The following is a 22,294-nucleotide window of genomic DNA, read 5'->3' on the forward strand; positions in this document are numbered from 1 at the left end:
TTTAAATTAGATTTTTGCACTCGCAATGCAGCGTAACTTTCATGCAACTTTGATCTGAACCTACATTCTCTGGACCAACGCTGCATCAAAAGTCAGACCAAAGTAGTGCAGGTACCTTTTCTGAAGTCAATGCAACTTCTGTAGTGTCTGTAGGAATGGCTATCATAGAAGCACATTGAACTTGACATGTGGGTCTTAGAAGTCGGATCCCAAATCTCACAAGTGTGAAAAGAGGGTTTACTTCTTTAAAGTGGCATTCCAGTCAAACCCTAACTAAATCCAAAATGTACTCCCACCCCAAGACTATTCTATCTACCCTGTAAAAGAAAATATGTTTGTTTATACTTACCCATTCTAAAGTCTCCCTGGACCAGCTTGCAGAGCCGGCTTTAGTGTGGAGGAGAGGCAGCGAAAATGGTTGCAGAGCCTGTGCGAGTCTATACTGAAGGCAGCGTTGGACGCTGGTCATCATGCGATCGGACCGGAGCCGCTTTAGAATAGGCAAGTATAGGCATCTTTCCTTTTACAGGGTAGATAAAATAGTCTTAGAGAGTGGGGGTGGAAGTAGATTTAGGCTTAGCTAGGGTATGACTGGAATTCCACTTTAAACCCAATGCTCTAAATTCCTGTTTCCCACAGGAAAATTTAGACAGGAGGGCACCAAGAATCAAACTAGTGTTCGAGACCAGGAACAATATTCACTACTAGGGAGAACAACTACCTGAAGAAATGTACCTGCAAAAGTGGCAGGCAAACCAAACAACCACGAAAAAAAAAAAACACACAAAACCAATGATACATCATACTGAAAACAGGAGACAAAAAAAAAAAAATGAGTAAAATAAAAACCACACACACACCAATAACATGATCAAGAAGAAATGTATGCTGGGCCAAGTACTGGGGGGGGGGGGGGGGGCTAGTATACTTAACCTCTGATTTCAGGGAAGGGAAGTTTGGACAGTAATAGCATGTCCAAAAGGAAGGACCACAAGGTCGACGTACCTCTAACCTTTGACATTAGGGAAAAGGGAGGTCCACGATAAAGGATGTTACCTGATAAAGCAACCAATCTTTTGCGCACTAACAGCATAAAAGCCAAACGGATAGAAGGGAAAAACCTTTAACGGCTTGCCTACTGGATCAATGTATTCAATTTTTGCAAACCTGCATATTTTGCTAGAAATTAGCAATGTACTGATACTGGTAGCTGATATCAGCGCTGATACTAAGCATTGGTACTCTTCCAATGCTCTGATACTAAAACCGATACCTTCAGACTCGGTTCATAAACGTGCAGGCCGGTTTGCAGTGCTATTTCAAAGCCAGGTCATGGGCAATTTCATTCAGCAGTTCAGGTGTGATTCCAATGCAAATTGTAGTGTATGAGATTAGAAATTGCACCTGAAACCGGACTGAATCGCACAGGAATCTTTCAAATCATACAGCGGCCTGCCAGCACATATATGAGCAGGTTGTAAAAACTCATGGAAAATGCACACAAACTGACGTGAAACTGGTGTCTCTGCAAGTGAAATCTGTGCGATTTTCCCATCAATTGTCATGCATGTACTGTGTAAACAAGCCCTGACATGATACTAAAAGTAGGTTTTGGTGAGGACTTGAGAAAGTATTGGCACTCGTTCTTAAAAACTGGTATTGGTGCATCCCTACAGGAAATTACTGTTTCCACCCCGAAAGTTAATTTTCTGAAAGCAGAGACCCCAGTGAACAAAAAAAATTGTGGCAATACAATTATTTTTTCAACTTCTTTGTAAACCACAGTCTCAAGCAGATCAAAACAATATAATAGACAGAGTATACCAAGTTAGCTGCTTTCAATAACGAGAACCAAACAACCGTAAAAAAAAAAAACAAAAAGTATTAGCCAGGTATGTCGCTCCACCATAGGTAGAGTAGGAACAGAAGACTAGTGGGGCGGATGGAGACGACTAAAGTTGTACCGTGTGGTGCAGTCAGAAAATCATGATGTCAATGTGGAACTCAGATGAATGAATAAGGATACAACAAGAGGACACAGCTGTTTTTTGTTTTGTGTGAAGCAGAAGAGCTAGGGGAAGAGCAGAGGAATAATGGATTAAAGAGGAAGGAAGGAAAAAAGATTAAATAAATAAAATTAGAGAGAGTCTAGGATGGAAGAGAGTCACATGTACCTACGAACCAGTGAGATGCACCTTAAGAAGAGACTTGCCCCTCCTCTGAATAGATGAACATGTTCCATAAAACCTTAGATTTACCGGTAACGGTATTTCTACGAGTCTTTCAGGACAGCGCACCTGGAGAGAGCATAGCTCCACCCACTTTACAGAAAACTGACTGCAGTGTTTCCTGGTAAAGACCGGACGCTTCCACCATGGCCTCAGTTGTTCATAGAGTGCCTCCAGCCATGCTGAAATTAGATAAGCAGAACATAGCAATAACACCACATTTTATAATACAATTAGGGTGGGTCATCGGCGCTGTCCTGAAAGACTCGTAGAAATACCGTTACCAGTAAGTCGAACTAAGGTTTTCTCCCTTCGTCTTTCAGGACAGCACCCGGAGATAAGAGAGTACTTACTCTAGTGTGGGACCACCGCCTGCAGGACTTTCCTGCCGAACGATTGTTCCGATGCTGATAGCAAGTCCAACCTGTTGTGACGGGTGAAGGTGGAAAAGCTTGTCCACGTAGCCGCTTTACAGACCCGACCCGGATAAGCCCCTGCACGTTCCGCCCAGGACGTTGCTACTGTCCGTGTTGAATGGGCCACTACACCCGCGGGAGGATCTGCCCCTGAAGCTCAATAGGCTTCACTGATAGCCATTCGCAGCCATCTACCTATGGTGTTTTCAGAAGCACTATATATTCTTTACGTGGTCCTGAGAATAAAATAAAGATAATTTGATTTTCTGAACTCTCTTGTGATTTCTAGATAGTGTAGTAAACACCTTCTCACGTCCAGACTATGGAAAGACTTCTCCCTAGAGCTGGATGGTGTAGAACAAAAAGGAAAGGAGAATTATTTCTTGTGCCCTATGAAACGTTGTTGAAACTTTTGGCAGAAAACCCGGGTCAGTTTTTAGCTCTACCCGGTCTGGAAATATATAACAGAAAGGTTCTACTACAGACAGGGCATTCGCTTACCCTCCTAGCTGATGTAACTGCCACTAAAAAGAACTAGTTTGAGTGACCACAATTTGATTGTCGCTTCCTCGGGGGGTTCAAAAGGTTTTTTTTAAATCTAACCTTGTAATACCAATGATAGGTCCCATTTTGGAAAAAACTTAAAAAAAAGGTATTGGCCTAGCTCTGGCCAATGCCTTAAAAAAAAAAATCTAATAAGCGGTTCCTGAGAAAGCGGTCTCAAGAAAAAACAATAAAGCGGCCACCTGGACCTTCTTCAGGGTACTAGCCGCCAACCCCATCTCCATTCCCTCATGGAGGAATTCTAAAACTGAAATGATTTCCTGTGCTGAAAACATCTTAGTTGTGCACCAGGAATTAAAATGCTTCCATGTCTTAAAATAAATTGCTCTGGTGACCTTTTTTCGGCTACTTGGACAAGTTGGTCTCAACCCTTCTGACAAGCCTTTTCTTTTTGGGATCTGCTCCTCAGTAACCAGCCTGTCAGTCTGAGGTGCTTGATATTCGGATGTTGAAGGGGTCCCTGGGTTAGGAGATCCCTCCGTAGTGGAAGAACCCAGTGAGGTTCCACCGCCATCCTCTGTACGGTTGCAAACCAGGCCCTCCTGGGCCAAAAAGGAGCCACTAGTATTATACTCGTGGCCTCTTTTTGTAGTTTCTTTAATACCAAAAGGAATCATTTGAAAAGGGGGGGAAGGCGTAGCACAAGCGGAAGTTCAATGGCTGTGCTAGTGCATCTAAACCTCTCGCTTGATCTTGCCTGCTTAGTGAAAAATAAGCCTTCACCTTCGTGATGTACTGGGATGTGAACAGATGTGAGGAGCTCCCCATTTTTCTATTAGCCTCTGGAATACCTCTGAGTTCAGACTCCATTCTGATTCTAGTATCCTTTCTCTGCTCAGAAAATCTGCTACTAGATACTGATCTCCCTTTAGGTGCACCGCTGTTAGGGACCTCAAGTTGCTTTCTGCCCAGGACAGAATCTGAAGGGCCGAGGATAGCAACACCCTGCTTGTCGTGCCTCCTTGCCTTGTTACATAGGCCACTGCTGTGGCGTTGTCCGACAACACTTGAACATGGTGACCTGGACTAGATCCTTGAAGGCCCATAGTCCTAGAAGAATAGCCCTTAGCTCCCTCCAATTGGAGGATCTCTTGGCTTCCCTGTTTGTCCAATTATCTTGAGCCATCTGTCCTTCCAAATGGGCGCCCCAACCCCAAGAACTTGCGTCTGTTAACCTCCTCTCTACGGGAAAACACCAGAGTAGGCCCCTGTCCAGGTTTGAGCGACTCCTCCACCACCAGAGCTTCCTCTGAACCTGAGGGGGCATTCTGATCAATTTTTTCCAGAGACTCCCATAGGAGCAGAATTTCTCAGAATTGCCTGTTGGAGATCCCTTGCATGTAGACGTGCCCATTGTACTGCTGGTTCGTTTGGGTCATTTTCACGGCATTTTGGACCTTCTCTATTTTTTCCTCCGGGAAAAAGATTCTCTCCTGTTTGGAATCGATGGTATATCCCAGAAATTTTATTGTCCGAGACGGAATCATGTTTGATTGCTCCTTGTTTATTTTCAGCAGAGACCTTCCATGTGTCTGTCTCCTTCAGATGTTTCTCTAATAGATCCCTTGTTTTGGCAAATATTAAGAAGTCGTCTAAATATGGTACAATCAAATTCCTTTTACTCTGAGGGGAGCTAAGGTCTCTGCTACGATCTTCATGAATATCCTCGGTGAGGAAGACAGCCCGAAAGGAAGAGCTCTGAACTGAAGATGTAGGATTGATGTCATTGCAACAGATTTCTCTAGGGCTCGGGAAGCCTGGGTTACATAAAATCGAACAGGTGGGGGTTGAGAGAATTCCAGTCTGTAACCCTCCAATATTGTTTTGAGGATAAAACGGACTGGTTGTTATCTTCCACTGTGGAAACAAGGTTTGTAACCTTGCTCCCACAGTCGAAAGACAGTCACTGTTTGTGTTTTGGGTAGGGGGGCGAAACAGTACTCTCGACTTGCCCCTCCCTCTCTGAGACCTCCAGGGTTTTTTGTAACCTGTCTTTCGTGTCCGGGGTTTTGCGAAAAGCACGAAAATTTTTAGGATCACCACCTTTAGGTGGAAGGCCTTTTTCTTATCAGCCGTTCTATCAAGTATGGCTTCAAGATCCGGACGAAAGACTAAATCTCCCTCAAAGGGTAGACCACATACTTTGGTTTTTGAGGCTGTATCCTCAGTCCATGTCTTAAAGCTGAGGATCTGGCTGACATTTTTACAGATTCAGCCGAGGCATCTGCCATGTACCCCAACTGCTTTCAATAGTACCGGCAGTGTATCCAACAGGTCCTTACGGGGAGTTCCTGCTTCGATATGGGCTTTCAAACTTTTGCAGCCAGTACTCTAGGTTCCTGGTTACCACAGTTGAGGCCATAGCTGGTTTCAGGTTTGCTAGGGTTACATCCCATGATTTCTTTAATAGGGAGTCTGCCCTTTTGTCCATGGCATCCTTTAGGATACCCATATCCTCAAAACGCAAGGTCTGTGTTCCTTGATACTTGAGAAAAGCTTTGGTTTTTCGTTCCAGACTTGAGAGCTATCTTCTTTAAAAGGAAACCTCCATTTGAGGGATTTGGAAAAGAAAGGGGCCCTCTCTGGGTCCTTCCATTCCCTTTTTATTGTCTCCAATAAAAACGTATACACTGGAAATACCCGGTGTTTCACTTCACCCATGCCTTGGAACATTTTGTTGTGTAATGACAACTGGGCTTTAACCTCTGATGTTCAGAGTTGTGTGGATAGTCTTCAAAAGATCATCCACATCCTCTAAGGATAATTTATAACATGAAGAAGAAATCTCTCTCTTCATCCACTTCTTCCTCAGAGTCTGGGGAAACACTTCGCTCTTCATCCTGAGTCACTGCCCCCTCTGGATGCCGAAACAGATGAATGAGAACGGGGTACTGTGCTGTCACTAGATTGTGCAACTGGGCGTTTATCCAGATAGGACCGGAACATCTCAAATGTGTCCGACAGTTCCTTCCGGAAGGAGCATAATAATTCTCCTTGCTGACTCGCAGGTGTAGCTGGAGTGGTTTTCTCCCTAACTAAATCTGCTATGCAGGACCTGCATAACACCTTGGTCCAGGACACCCTAAGTACATTTTTACATGACGGACATTTCCTCTTAGGAGGGGAGGAATGTTTGGTCTTTTCTTTAACTTTCTGAAATACACCAAAAAATAACCATTCCTCAATTTAACATGTGCATCCAATCATTGTAAAACATAACATGCTGCCAAACAGAGGAGCTAACCCTTTACCTCCTGTATTTGATACCACAGCCAGTGAATCCCCCCACAGAGTCACTTCTCTAACAGATAACCATTCATTCTTCCTAATATATAGCAATCAGGAAGAGTGTTGCAGGCTCCCTAATTCCCCCATAGAATTAAGGCAGGGAAATAATACATGGCCCATAGAGTAATAACTCAAGTCAGCCAGGCCACTGTCCCTGCTTACATGGGCCTGGCTGACTTGAGTGGCTCCTGCCACCGCCGTTTGTTCCTCCTCCATTGCTTCGAGGTCGACAATGGCGTTTGCTGCTTTTAAATTTCCGGGTCCGCTCGCCGCTGCGAGGGCCGGAAATGACGTCAGCCGGATAAGACGGCCGCCTCATCCTCCTGCGTTCCAGTGTCTGGAACCGGAAGTTGCGACACCGGAAGTCCTGCCCCCGGCCGGAATGACGCACTCGCCATCAGAACCCGGAAGGCATGAGGCTTTGGGGATGGAGGAGACGCCGATTACATGCCATTCCTCCTTAGTCGGTGCCGCCGGTCTATAGGAGCGGGGACCCCCAGCAGCCTGACCCTCGCAGGGTATGAAGAGGAGGAGACGCCAGAGCATCCACCTCACGTAAGGGAGGAAGCTAGGCTGGCCTGCGGAGAAAAAACAAAATACCAGTATGCCCCATACTTTCCCCACCTGGAGAAAGCGTAGCACACCCCTGGTTCCCTGCAGCGCTTCCACCATGGCAGAGGAAACACTACAACTGAGGCCATGGTGGAAGCGTCCGGTCTTTAAAGAAAACTGACTGCGGTATTTCCTGGGAAAGTGGGTGGAGCTACGCTCTCTCCAGGTGCTGTCCTGAAAGACGAAGGGAGAAAGTCCCATTTTTAGTATACACCTCTCGTTTATGTTGATTCGTCAGCTCAAGATCCTCCATTAGATTCAGCTCTTTATTTTTGTGAAGCCATAGTCCAATGGATGAAGGTTGCAGATCCTTCCATTTGAGGAAAACACTTGATTTAGCAGTGTTGAGAAGGTGGTGGGTAATAGATTGTGTAGATTTTTGTAGTCATATTTGAAATATGGAAGGAATAAAAAGCCAGGGGATACGGTACAGAATAATGCAGAAATTTTTGGACAATCCGACAGACCTCTGTCCAATAATGATTGCGTTTAGAGCAGGACCAAAAAATATGCAGGAGCATACCCCGCTCCTCCTGGCACCACTCCTTCTGGCACCGCCAGCATCGGTCTGAAGTGGGCATAAAATATGCAAAAGGAAGCGAGTGGATACCACTACATCAAGATTTTGAACATTCTTCCAGAGTAGTCAAGCGATGCTGGAAATTACCAGGGGAAGGAAAGTAATGATGGCTTTTTAGAGCCCTCCAAAAATTCAGGCCATACCATCCCATCATGGCCAAAGTCACCTGAAAAAGTGTTGAAGAGGAAGTAAACTGATTACTTTGCAGGGAAGGGAAAAAACAAAGGTATAATGTGCTAGTAAGCACAGCATACTAGCACATTATGTGACACTTTCCTGCAAACAAAGCCCGCGTCGTCCCCTCTGGAGGCCGCATCCATCTTCGCCATCTTCCTTCTAGTGCCGCGGACTCTGGCTGCGAGACTGGCTGGAGCCGCGTGACATTATTCCTGCGCATGAGCGTGGGAGCCGCCTGTCACGGCACACGCTTCTGAAGAAACGGCATGGGCGGTCGTTCCTTCATTGCGCATGCGCCGATGTCATCGGCGCAGTATACAGTAAATATCTCCTAAACGGTGCGCGTTTACAGTTCCTATAAGTAAGCTTTATTCTACAAATTATACGGGAAGGTTTACGTCCTCTTTAAAGGTCCAGCAAAAAGTGCAGATTTCCTAAGATTGGGAACAGAGGGTAGATTCTTGGAACCAAAAAGGTGGCGGTAAAGAACGTAGGCCATACGCGCAACATCAAGCCTATCAGAGTATGTGCTTTAAGGAGGGGTGGTAGATTCACATAGCACCAAGGAGCCCGTTGAAGTGGAATTTGGCTTTGAGCCCATTCAATTTGTGGCCAAAGTTTAAGTTTTACACGACAGCACCAGTTAATCAATCTGCCCAGATGGGTTGCTTGATAATACAATTTTTTTTTTTTTTGCATGATATTTGAGCAGAGATTTAGAAAATGCACATTGAGGCAAAAACACTAAAATGAATTTTAGTGCAATACCCAAATTTTAGGCAAAATATAAAAGATAGGGTTGCGTCGAGTAAATAGATATCAAACGTGTCAAGTCTTAAAAATGAACACAGCTGTGGAATTGCAAAAAACTATGGTACACATAGTTACATAGTAGGTGAGGTTGAAAAAAGACACACGTCCATCAAGTCCAACCTATGTGTGTGATTATGTGTCAGTATTACCTTACATATCCCTGTATGTTGCGGTCATTCAGGTGATTATCTAATAGTTTCTTGAAGCTATCAATGCTCCCCGCTGACACCACCGCCTGTGGAAGGGAATTACACATCCTTACTGCTCTTACAGTAAAGAACCCTCTACGTAGTTTAAGGTTAAACCTCTTTTCTTCTAATTGTAATGAGTGGCCCCGAGTCTTATTAAACTCTCTTCTGCGAAAAAGTTTTATCCCTATTGTGGGGTCACCAGTACAGTATTTGTAAATTGAAATCATATCCCCTCTCAAGCGTCTCTTCTCCAGAGAGAATAAGTTCAGTGCTCGCAACCTTTCCTCATAACTAAGATCCTCCAGACCCTTTATTAGCTTTGTTGCCCTTCTTTGTACTCGCTCCATTTCCAGTACATCCTTCCTGAGGACTGGTGCCCAGAACTGGACAGCATACTCCAGGTGCGGCCGGACCAGAGTCTTGTAGAGCGGGAGAATTATCGTTTTATCTCTGGAGTTGATCCCCCTTTTAATACATGCCAATATTCTGTTTGCCTTATTAGCAGCAGCTTGGCATTGCATGCCATTGCTGAGCCTATCATCTACTAGGACCCCAGGTCCTTTTCCATCCTAGATTCCCCCAGAGGTTCTCCCCCCAGTGTATAAATTGCATTCATATTTTTGCCACCCAAATGCATTATTTTACATTTTTCTACATTGAACCTCATTTGCCATGTAGTCGCCCACCCCATTAATTTGTTCAGGTCTTTTTGCAAGGTTTCCACATCCTGCGGGGAAGTTATTGCCCTGCTTAGCTTAGTATCGTCTGCAAATACAGAGATTGAACTGTTTATCCCATCCTCCAGATCGTTTATAAACAAATTAAATAGGATTGGTCCCAGCACAGAACCCTGGGGAACCCCACTACCCACCCCTGACCATTCTGAGTACTCCCCATTTATCACCACCCTCTGAACACGCCCTTGTAGCCAGTTTTCAATCCAGGTACTCACCCTATGGTCCATGCCAACAGACCCTATTTTGTACAGTAAACGTTTATGGGGAACTGTGTCAAATGCTTTTGCAAAATCCAGATACACCACGTCTATGGGCCTTCCTTTATCTAGATGGCAACTCACCTCCTCATAGAAGGTTAATAGATTGGTTTGGCAAGAACGATTCTTCATGAATCCATGCTGATTACTGCTAATGATATCGTTCTTATTACTAAAATCTTGTATATAGTCCCTTACCATCCCCTCCAAGATTTTACATACTATTGATGTTAGGCTAACTGGTCTGTAATTCCCAGGGATGTTCTTTGGGCCCTTTTTAAATATTGGTGCTACATTGGCTTTTCTCCAATCAGCTGGTACCATTCCAGTCAATAGACTGTCTGTAAAAATTAGGAACAACGGTCTGGCAATCACCTGACTGAGTTCCCCAAGTACCCTCGGATGCAAGCCATCTGGTCCCGGTGATTTATTAATGTTAAGTTTCTCAAATCTAATTTTAATTCCGTCCTCTGTTAACCATGGAGGTGCTTCCTGTGTTGTGTCATGAGGATAAACACTGCAGTTTTGGTTACTGAAGCCCCCCGATTCACACACATAATTCTCCTTAGGCAACACTTTAAAAACCTTTATAGGTCATCAGTTTAGAGTTAGCCATAAAATATGGCCCTAGATATATTGCTCACTCAATCCTTCACGAAGATTTTATTTTTTTTACACTTTTTTAAAGACCTTTATTGCCATTACAAGGGTGCTAACAAGCCCCATATGCAATTGCAAGGGCACACAGATTATGTTTGATTAGCTGTATCCTCGGCTACACTACCTATGAAATAAAGTCCTGTAGGAGGTAGTGGCACAACTACTCCCTGGGACAAGAGAATTTTCAAAGCATTCTGTAGTTTTGACTGTCCTTGGGCAGATTTTGGCTGAGTAAAGAAAGGAGATAAGAGTTTTCTACCCCTTTGAAACCGGCAACTGAACCCACATATCTGGGATGTCTGACACAGATAGGTATAACAGACATTCTCCCCCCCCCCACACACACACACTTTTAGGAGCGAGGTCGCCCCTTCATTGGGAAGAGGGATTTGGGGAAGACTTGGTGGGATTTTTTGGGCCAAGTTTTGTTGCACTTAGGCTTAGAAGTCAAAGCCTGGGTAGTGTGTTGAGATTCTCTGGGTTTTTGGAAGGTACTACTGGGTAAAAAGAACCTTTCTTCCTGTGACATCTTTTATGACTTTTGTCAAGTCCCTCACCAAAAAAAAGATATCCACTTTAGCCGAGCATACATGTGAGGTGTCTCCTACAAGTAGCTTCAGTCGACCAGGCTTTGAGCCACAGGATTCTGTACATGCCCGTAAGGCCCGTACACACGATAAGAAAATCAGAAGTAAATTTTCGTCTGAATGATCTGCCGATTTTCGGATCGTTCGTATGGTGCTTTCGACAGCCGATTCCGATTTTTCATCCGACAAAAGCTGGATGTGCGGACTATAAAATTTTTGTCATACGTGAACTTAACGTTTGATTTTTGTTTAGTACGGTTTTCATCTGAAAAAAAATTATAAGAGCAAGACTACGCATGCTCAGAAACGACAGATTACACACAAAACTATTCAACACATAACTTCTGAAGTTGAATTCTGTCATATGAGAATTTTCGTATGGTGAGTAACCTCTTCACTTTCAACATGAGACTAGCATGCAACAAAAAAAAAAAAACGGACAAATGGTCATCTGAAAATCTGATCGTGTGTACGAGGCTTTAGAATCAAATCTAGATCTGCTTAATTGATGAAGAAATAACGAAGGAGTAGCCCACACCTGGCCACGAAACAGCTTTTGATTAAATTGTCCAATTACTTTTGGCCCCTTGAAAAAAGGGGATGGCAATTTGCAAGAGCTGTAATTCCTAAACCCTTACTCCGATTTGGATGTACATACCATCAAATTAAACCTGAGAGAGTGCACTTTCAGCCCATATCCATTATATAACTATTGCTTGAAAACGTTTTGGTAAATACATGAAAAACAAAAACAAAAATGGTGCCTGTGTCCAAATATACAGTCAGGTCCATAAATATTGGGACATCGACATTTCTAATCTTTTTTGGCTCTATACACCACCACAATGGATTTGAAATGAAACAAACAAGATTTGCTTTAACTGCAGACTTTCAGCTTTAATTTGAGGGTATTTACATCCAAATCAGGTGAACGGTGTAGGAATTACAACAGATTGTATATGTGCCTCTCACTTTTTAAGGGACCAAAAGTAATGGGACAATTGGCTGCTCAGCTGTTTCATGGCCAGGTGTGGGTTATTCCCTCATTATCCCATTTACCAGGAGCAGATAAAAGGTCCAGAGTTCATTTCAAGTGTGCCATTAGCATTTGGAATCTGTTGCTGTCAACTCTCAATATGAGATCCAAAGAGCTGTCACTATCAGTGAAGCAAGCCATCATTAGGCTGAAAAAACAAAACAAAGCCATCAGAGAGATAGCAAACACATTATTTGTGGCCAAATCAACTGTTTGGAACATCCTTAAAAAGAAAGAATGCACCGGTGAGCTCAGCAACACCAAAAGACCCAGAAGACCACAGAAAACAACTGTGGTGTATGACCAAAGAATTCTTTCTCTGGTGAAGAAAACACCCTTCACAACAGTTGGCCAGATTAAGAACCCTCCTTAGGAGGTAGGTGTATGTGTGTCAAAGTCAACAATCAAGAGAAGACTTCACCAGAGTGAATACAGAGGGTTCACCACAAGATGTAAACCATTGGTGAGCCTCAAAAACAGGAAGGCCAGATTAGAGTCTGCCAAACATCTAAAAAAGCCTTCACAGTTCTGGAACAACATCCTATGGACAGATGAGACCAAGATTAACTTGTACCACAGTGATGGGAAGAGAAGAGTATGGAGAAGGAAAGGAACTGCTCATGATCCAAAGCATACCACCTCATCAGTGAAGCATGGTGGTGGTAGTGTCATGGTGTGGGCATTTATGGCTGCCAATGGAACTGGTTCTCTTGTATTTATTGATGATGTGACTGCTGACAAAAGCAGCAGGATGAATTCTGAAGTGTTTTGGGCAATATTATCTGCTCATATTCAGCAAAATGCTTCAGAACTCTTTGGACGGCACTTCACAGTGCAGATGGACAATGACCCAAAGCATACTGCAAAAGCAACCAAAGGAAAAGAAGTGGAATGTTATGCAGTGGCCAAGTCAATCACCTGACCTGAATCCGACTGAGCATGCATTTCACTTGCTGAAGACAAAACTGAAGGGAAAATGCCCCAAGAACAAGCAGGAACTGAAGACAGTTGCAGTAGCGGCCTGGCAGAGCATCACCAGGGATGAAACCCAGCGTCTGGTGAGGTCTATGCATTCAAGGCTTCAGGCTGTAATTGACTGCAAAGGATTTGCAACCAAGTATTAAAAAGTGAAAGTTTAATGGATGATTGTTAATCTCTCCCATTACTTTTGGTCCCTTAAAAAGTGGGAGCCACATATACAAACTGTTGTAATTCCTACACCGTTCCCCTGATTTGGATGTAAATACTCAAATTAAAGCTGAAAGTATGCAGTACTGGTTAAGAATTATGAAACCACTCCCATTAGGCTCACTCACGAGCACAAACACAGGGATTTCTTCAGAATAGTAAAAGGTTGGAATCGGCAACAAAGTTTTTAAAAATCCTTGCAATGTACATAGATCACCCAGAGGGAAGAAAAAATTCTAAAAAAAAAAAAAAAGGAGTTACACTTGAACTTTGAGTAGTTGAATTCTAGTGGCTTAGGATACTAGCAAAAAACAGAACTCAAGGGGTAGGGTCATAGGGTTAATGCCCTAGAGGTGTGTCCCCAAAAGCTTGCCTTGACCTGAAAGTACCAGCCTATAATCCATGGTCTTTGATTATTAGGCCTATGTTCCTGAATATTATCGTTACAGATATTATTCCCACAGACTTGCCAGAAAACTGGGAAGACATCCATTAAGTGCTTAGACAGCGTACACTGCTTCACAAACCTAAAGTTTGTCAGGATGTACTTTGTGTGTACTACAGATCTAACATGCACTTGCTTGCACAAGTTGCTTAAACAAGATTTTTTTTGGCAGCTAGTAAAACTAGAAGTCCATTGTGGACATATTAGGCTTCATGCACACGAGATGCTGGTGCAAACTCAGCTGAACTCATGTTTTTAAAAGCTGAAACCGGCGTTTAGAAATGCCCGTTTTGCCGCATTTGCATGCCACGTTTGCGTCTAGAAGCGTCTGCAGAGCAGAGAATGACGACATTTTGCGACCCAAATTTGGGGCCCTGTATCTCAGGGCCACTTAGAGCTAGGAACCCCAAATTTGGTATCCAAACTGTGGAACTAGCACTACAAAATATCCATATTTAGGGTTCCTAGCATCAAGTGGCCCCGAGATACAGGGCCCCCAAAGTTGGGTCACAAAATGTCCTTGTCTGAATTTGGGGCCCCGTATCTTGGGGTCACTTGGTGCTAGGAACCCAAAATTTGTAGTGCCAACACAGTGGAACACTACAACATATCCAAAGCTGGGGTTCCTAGCCCCAAGTGGCCCCTAGATACAGGGCCCCAAAGTCGGATCGCAAAATGTCATTCTTTGCTGCAGAAAAGTGCTTGACATTTTGTGCCCCGAATTTGGGGCCCTGTATCTCAGGGCCACTTGGCGCTAGGAACTCCAGCTTTGGATATGTTGCACACCAAATTTAGGGTTCCTAGCAATAAGTAGCCCCGAGATATGGGGCCCCAAAGTTGGTTCGCAAAAAGTCATTCTCTGCTGCAGTTTACCATCATACTTCTGTGTTTTCTGGTCCAAAAAATAGGGTTCCTTTAAAAACGCGGCTAAACGCGGTACCGGCGTTTGGCGTCTGAAACGTGGAAAACTTTTACGTCTGAACCCATTTTTTTGCTTCTGGAAAAACGAGGTTAAAACACAACTGCCTGAAAACGCCAAAAAACAAGACTGTGTACATGGACACATAGGATAACATTGAATGAGTTCAGGGGCAGTTGAAAAAAAAAAAAAAAAAAAAGTGTCCAACTGCCTCAGAACGCGCATTTAACAGCGTCTCGTGTGCATGAGGCTTTACTGTGCTTGAAGTAAACTACGTTTGAAAGCTGAGGTCTTGCTTTCCTTTCCACCACAATGTGGATTGTTAAATGTCCCCACATTAGACCAGTCGTAAAATATCGATCTGGAGAATCCAAAAGTTCAGACACCTGTCCTCCCAACTTCACAATAGAATATTTCAGTTTTGTAGGATTTTATTTCTAATATTAAAAATTAGACTTAAAATGCTAATGTGCTGTGCGTCAGTTGTGACAGCTTCTCACTCTGTTATAGTTTTTATCAATACAACAGGAGGTGCTGAAATAACCAAAACCTCCTGCAGAAAAATACAAAATATAGAAGAAGCCAAAGCCCTGGGCTCAACACTTGGCTTGTGGACTGCATGTTGCCTGCTAAAATGGGGCGGCACAGTGGTGTAGTGGGTAGCACTCTCGCCTAGCAGTAAGAAGGGTCGATGGTTCGAATCCCAACCATGACACTACCTGCCTGGAGTTTGCATGTTCTCCCTGTGCCTGCGTGGGTTTCCTCCGGGTACTCCGGTTTCCTCCCACACTCCAAAGACATGCTGGTAGGTTAATTGGATCCTGTCTAAATTGTCCCTAGTATGTATGAATGTGTGTTAGGGACCTTAGATTGTAAGCTCCTTGAGGGTAGGGACTGATGTGAATGTACAATGTATATGTAAAGCGCTGCGTAAATTGACGGCGCTATATAAGTACCTGAAATAAATAATAAATAAATAAAATAGACACCAGGTAAACATACCTACAATAACAAAGGTCATCAATGTGCATACCGCTGATCTTTACTTGCACACTGGCTCCCAGATTGTCTGCAACATACAGTAGCAGGGGTACAAGTGAAATAAGCAGCAGAGAAGCCATCTGAACTGTGACCCCCCCAGCTGTGGGGGAAGTTGGCCTTTAGTACAATCCCAGACACATGGGCTTGTCAGGAGGTGATCTGGCCATGCAAGGCCCTGTAGAGTGCCAATATTTCCCTTGTGTAAACGGAGTGCTGAAGAATTGTTAAATTGATGGTTGTAAATGCAAAACTGTCCCTTCACATTTGTGGTGCATTACCACAGGCACTTAACGTGTGCCAAGTCAGCCCATTCATTTTAAATGGACCAACAGCACACTTTAAACACAATAAAACACACCACCAACAAACAGCACATGCATTCTACTGTGCTTCACCACAGTTGCACCGCCAAGCAGAATGCAATGAGTGCCATTCAAAATGTATAACACCGCAACTCAAGAACAGTGTTGCATGTGTTGCTGTGCACTGTGCAGTAAAACATGCATTTCACAACGCACCAGTGTGATACAAATTTTTAATAATGAACCTTGTAGGCCCCCCTGGACACATTGGCGGCTGCACTTGAGGCCCCCTTTATTTACTAAATTGATCACCATTGAGCCGGCAGCTGACTTGTTACTCTGAGCTCCATCTGAAATTATTCCTTGATAATGTGACACTTTACAAATATCTTTTGTACATATTAATTTGACACATGTTCATTTGACATGTAAAAACTATGATTATTCAGTATATTATACAGGATTTATATAGCGCCAACAGTTTGTGCAGCGCTTTACAACATGAGGGCAGACAGTACAGTTAATACAATTCAATACAGGAGGAATCAGAGGGCCCTGCTCATTAGAGCTTACAATCTAGAAGGGAGGGTCAAGTGAAACAAAAAGGTAATAATTGAGGGAGATGAACTGATGAAGAAAATGAAAATGCAGTTGTTAGGTGTGGGTAGGATAAGCTTCTCTAAAGAGGAGGGTTTTCAGAGATCGTCTAAAAGCTAACAAAATAGGAGTTAAATCGGACAGATTGGGGTAAGGAGTTCCATAGGATTGGAGAGGCTCTGGAAAAGTCCTGGAGGCGAGCAAAGGAGGTGGTGACGAGGGAGCTAGAGAGCAGTATGTGGTTTGCTTTGCATCAAAATATTAAGCCTGCAACTCAGAAGATTATAATTCTAAAGGGCAATACAGAAAGAGGAAGTGTACGCTAGATATTAGAGAGCACAAATGTTTTCTTCTAACCTTGTGTGCTTTCTGAACTGCGAGCAAATACTTATTAGGGTGCGCAGATTACAAAAAGCTTTGATTTTGTAAGAATCTGTAATTGCCTGTATAGAATTGTCCAAATTTAGCTGTGATGTTTTCAGTTGCTTCTGCAGTTAAACCAATATTCAAATGAACTTTTTTAGATCTAACTGAAAAGCTAAAGATATTTTGACGACAGCACCATTCAGCACGCCAAACACATTAACAGTTCCCAGAAAAGGGGAAAAAAAATCAGACAGAAAATATGCAGACACGAGCCAACCTCTCAAGGCAAGTGTAGAGCAGAAGATCCGGAAAACTATATGAAGAGAACAGATAATCTGCCCTTAAAAACAACAGCAGCATCACTCTAAAGTGCATGTTATTATTCACAGTTTACTCATATATGCATTAAAGCATCAACTTTGATCAAATCTGAACATGGCAGTGATACAACTATAAAACCACAGCAGACGGAAACAAGCTCTCATTCTTTCACTAAGCCATGCCTTAAATAAAGCAAGGCATGAACCACTTATCAGACCCAAGTCCATGTTATTTATCTTTACGTGTTTTTTTTGTTTGTTTTACAAAGTATAACTACTGTACACACTATGTAGCAATGCAGAGTCAACACACTAAACTAAAAGAACATGCCTCTTTATTGCAAAGAAAGCCAAGTGCGGCTTTCCAATTCCATGCTACACCTTTTGATAGATCATAGCCGTGGGCGGTACATAAGCTGAATGCTGTGCAACAGGATTGTTACGCATGCTTTCTAGTGAGTCTTATGGTGACAACAATGCTGCATATTCATAGACTCTTGTCAGCATTGTCACCCTAGGTGAGGAAATCTCTTACTGGCAGGTTAACATATCAAAACACAAGTAGAAGTAACTTTCATGGCAAGGGTTGTGGGTGTTTACATACATTGTAAAGTTTCAACCAAACTGGAACGTATCAAGAGAAGGTTTCTCAACACTATTGTTAAAATCCTATATGAAAGCCATTATTTGCCAGGTACCCCACGGTGTAGGTCACCTAACCTCACATATCCTAGAAAACCTACGTTAGTCTTACCGGTAACAGCATTTCTACGAACTTTCCAAGACGGCACACATGAGAGATGAGGACTCCTCCCTACAGGAAACACAATCAATTGAAAGCTTGTTATAAGTCCCCACCCTCCCCTTGATCCCCAGTTTGTAATAAAGTAATCCCGAACCGGTTCACAAGGAGAATCACTCCACATAGGTACTCCCCACCTAGGGTTGGAAGCAGGCCTGCCGTCCTGGAAGGTTCGTATAAATATCGTTACCGGTAAGTCAAACATAGGTTTTCTCCTATCACCTTCCAGGACAGCACACCTGAGAGGATAATCAAGTAAACACAGGCCTACTTTCAGAGGGGAACCACCACTTACTTGTAGGACCTTCCGGTCGAAAGCCAAATCTTGCTGTGACAACACTTCTACACGTTAGTGCTTCAGGAACATATCCTGACTGGACCAGGTAGCCGCATTGCCGATTTGTTCCAGGAGGCCCCTTTCTCATCCCAGGAAGTTGCTAGTGACCTGGTTGAAAGGGACTTAACATTTTCTGGTGCTGGGACCCCAGAACTCTCATAAGCCAGGGAGATAGCTCCCCTGATCCACCTCGAGATTGAGGCTTTAGAAGCCTTAAGTCCCTTCCTTGGCCCAGCATAAAAAACTAGTAGGTGATTGGGCCTCCTAACTCTTTTGTTCTTTTTAATTAGGTAATGAGACACGTTCTTACATCCAGGCAGTGAAATTATTTCTCTCTCGTTTTTTTGGTTCATCACAAAAAAGGACGGCAATGTTATATTTTGCGTTCTATGAAATAAAGATGCTACCTTTGGTAAATAGAAAGAGTCTGGCCTGAGGGTGACTATCTGGAAGGAAGGGTTCCTTCATGGACAGCCTTTTTAGATCCCCAACCATCCTGGCCATGGTAATTCCTAACAAAAAGGATCATTTTAAGGTTAGAAACTTTAAAGGAACTTCCTCTATAGGTTCAAATGGGTGTTTAGATAACACCTCTAATACCCTTGTCAGGTCCTATGGTGGGAAACTGCCTTTGGAGACCGGGGAAACCCTTTCCCTGGCCAACAGGAATCAATGAGCTCTTCATTTGCTAGTCTTGTATCAAGGTAGACCGAGAGCGCTGCGATCTGCACCCAAAGGGTGCTGACCGCTAGGCCCTTTTCTACTCCGTCCTGCAGAAACTCCAAGATAACCGGTACAGTGGTAGAGGTAATCTGTTATTTATACCCCAGGAACAGAAAGTCTTCCAAACTTTTGAGTAGATTTTCTTAGTCGCTAGCATTCTGCTCAGAAGGAGGGTACTTATCACTCTCTCTGAGCAGCCCTTACGCTTTAAGATCTGGCGTTCACTAGTCAGGCCGTTGGCTGTAAAAATTTGGGCCTTGGGTGTAGCACTGGACCCTGCCAGAGAAGATCCAACCTGTTTGCGAGCTTTCATGGCTCTGCCACTGCCATAGATCTTAAGCTTGCAAACCAAGCTCTCCTTGGCCACCAGGGTGCTATCAGGAGGAGCTGGCCTGGGGACTGGTTGAGCTTCTGAAGGACCCCTCAGAATCAGTGCTAGGATTGGGAAGGCGTATGCCAGCCTGTACTGCCAGGTCTGAGACAAGGCGCCTAAAGCCTTTTGACTCCCTCTCTTGGGAAATCGAAAAATCTCTTCACCTTTCTGTTCTGTCGGCAAACAGATCTATTTCCGGATTTCCGAATCACTGCACCAGGGTTGAAATACCTTGGGGTTCAGTTCCCATTCCCCCTGCCCTATCAGCTGACTAAGTCCGCCTCTGTGTTACTTGACACCACCAAAAGAACACCATACCCCCCGGTGAAGCATAGTGGTGGCAGCATCATGCTTTGGGTCTGTTTTTCTTCACCTGGAACAGGGGCCTTAGTCTAGTTAGAGGGAATTATGAACAGTTCCAAATACCAGTCAATATTGGCACAAAAACTTCAGGCTTCTGCTAGAAAGCTGAACATGAAGAGGAACTTCATCTTTCAGCATGACAACGACCCAAAGTATACATTCAAATCAAAGGAATGGCTTTACCAGAAAAAGATTAAAGTTTTGGAATGGCCCAGTCAGGGCCCAGACCTGAATCTGATTGAAAATCTGTGGGGTGATCTGAAGAGGGCTGTGCACAGGAGATGCCCTTGCAATCTGACAGATTTGGAGTATTTTTACAAAGAAGAGTGGGCAAATATTGCAAAGTCAAGATGTGCCATGCTGATAAGAATCATACCCAAAAAGAGAGTGCTGTAATAAAATCAAAAGTATTAGTTTAAGGGTGTGCACACTTATGCAACCTTTTTTTTTTTTTTTTACTTTCCTCCACCAATAAGATTTCAGTTGGTTTTTCAATTGAGTTTTCCAGTTTATAAGTCACATTAAAAGTTAGAAAAAGTTCTGAAATTATTTATCTCATTTTTTTACATCATAGAAACCTGTAATTTTAACAGGTGTGCGTAGACTTTTTATATCCACTGTATATGCAGCCTTGAATGTAGGCATTAGCAGCACAACAGCTCCATTGCTACTGTATGTTTAAGAATGCATTCTAAAGTGGGGAAAGGATTATGATGCTTTATACAGTGCCTGATACAGCCTGACTGAAGAATGTATGGAGAAGTTTATTTACTAAAGCCTGCACACTGGAGACTTACAGCTCACTAACATTCCAAAATATCTAACATGAAGAAAGCACCACAGTATGAAACATATATAGCTCTCTCATTCATAAGAAATTACTGCAAATATGAAAGAGTTTTCACGCAGTTCTAAAAGTAAAAAAATTTTTAACCACTTTAGCCCCAGACCATTATGCTGCCTAAGGACCAGAGGTCTTTTTCCAATTTGGCACTGCATCGCTTTAACTGCTAATTGCGCGGTCATGCAATGCTGTACCCAAACGAAATTTGCGTCCTTTTCTTCCCACAAATAGAGCTTTCTTTTGATGGTATTTGATCACCTCTGCGGTTTTTATTTTTTGCGCTATAAACGGAAAAAGACTGAAAATTTTGAAAAAAAAATGATATTTTCTACTTTGTTATAAAAAAAATCCAATAAACTCAATTTTAGTCATACATTTAGGCCAAAATGTATTCGGCCACATGTCTTTGGTAAAAAAAAAAATGTCAATAAGCGTATATTTATTGGTTTGCGCAAAAGTTATAGCGTCTACAAACTGGGGTACATTTTCTGGAATTTACACAGCTTTTAGTTTATGACTGCCCATGTCATTATATATATATTCAAAAAGATGTCACTAAATGATATATTGCTCACACAGGCCATGGGCCTATGTGGAATTGCACTCCAAAATACATTCAGCTGCTTCTCCTGAGTATGGGGATACCACATGTGTAGGGACTTTTTGGGAGCCTAGCCGCGTACGGGACCCCGAAAACCAATCACCGCCTTCAGGATTTCTAAGGGCGTAAATTTTTTATTTCACTCCTCACTACCTATCACAGTTTTGAAGGCCATAAAATGCCCAGATGGCACAACCCCCCCCCCCAAATGACCCCATTTTGGAAAGTAGACACCCCAAGCTATTTGCTGAGAGGCATGTTGAGTCCATGGAATATTTTATATTTTGACACAAGTTGCGGGAAAGTGACACATTTTTTTTTTTTGCACAAAGTTGTCACTAAATGATATATTGCTCACACAGGCCATAGGCATATGTGGAATTGCACCCCAAAATACATTTAGCTGCTTCTCCTGAGTACGGGGGGATACCACATGTGTGGGACTTTTTGGGAGCCTAGCCGCGTACAGGGCCCCGAAAACCAATCACCGCCTTCAGGATTTCTAAGGGTGTAAATTTTTGATTTCACTCTTGACTGCCCATCACCAGTTTCGGAGGCCATGGAATGCCCAGGTGGCACAAACCCCCCCCAAATGACCCCATTTTGGAAAGCAGACACCCCAAGCTATTTGCTGAGAGGCATGGTGAGTATTTTGCAGCTCTCATTTGTTTTTGAAAATGAAGAAAGACAAGAAAAAAACATTTTTTTTTTCTTTTTTCAATTTTCAAAACTTTGTGACAAAAAGTGAGGTCTGCAAAATACTCACTATACCTCTCAGCAAATAGCTTGGGGTGTCTACTTTCCAAAATGGGGTCATTTGGGGGGGGGGGGGGGGGTTGTGACACCTGGGCATTCCATTGCCTCCGAAACTGTGATAGGCAGTGAAGAGTGAAATCAAAAATTTACGCCCTTAGAAAGCCTGAAGGC

At 43.2% G+C, this 22,294-nt stretch overlaps 1 protein-coding gene across 2 annotated transcripts in view; it reads right to left on the reverse strand.

Annotated features, from left to right (window-relative positions):
• LOC141106142 (transmembrane protein 150A-like) overlaps positions 1-22,294 on the reverse strand; it is a 205,673-nt gene that overhangs the window by 113,683 nt on the left and 69,696 nt on the right. The window lies entirely within an intron of this gene.

Source organism: Aquarana catesbeiana, linkage group LG08 (genome assembly GCF_042186555.1).
Source record: "Aquarana catesbeiana isolate 2022-GZ linkage group LG08, ASM4218655v1, whole genome shotgun sequence".
Classification (NCBI taxonomy): domain Eukaryota; kingdom Metazoa; phylum Chordata; class Amphibia; order Anura; family Ranidae; genus Aquarana; species Aquarana catesbeiana.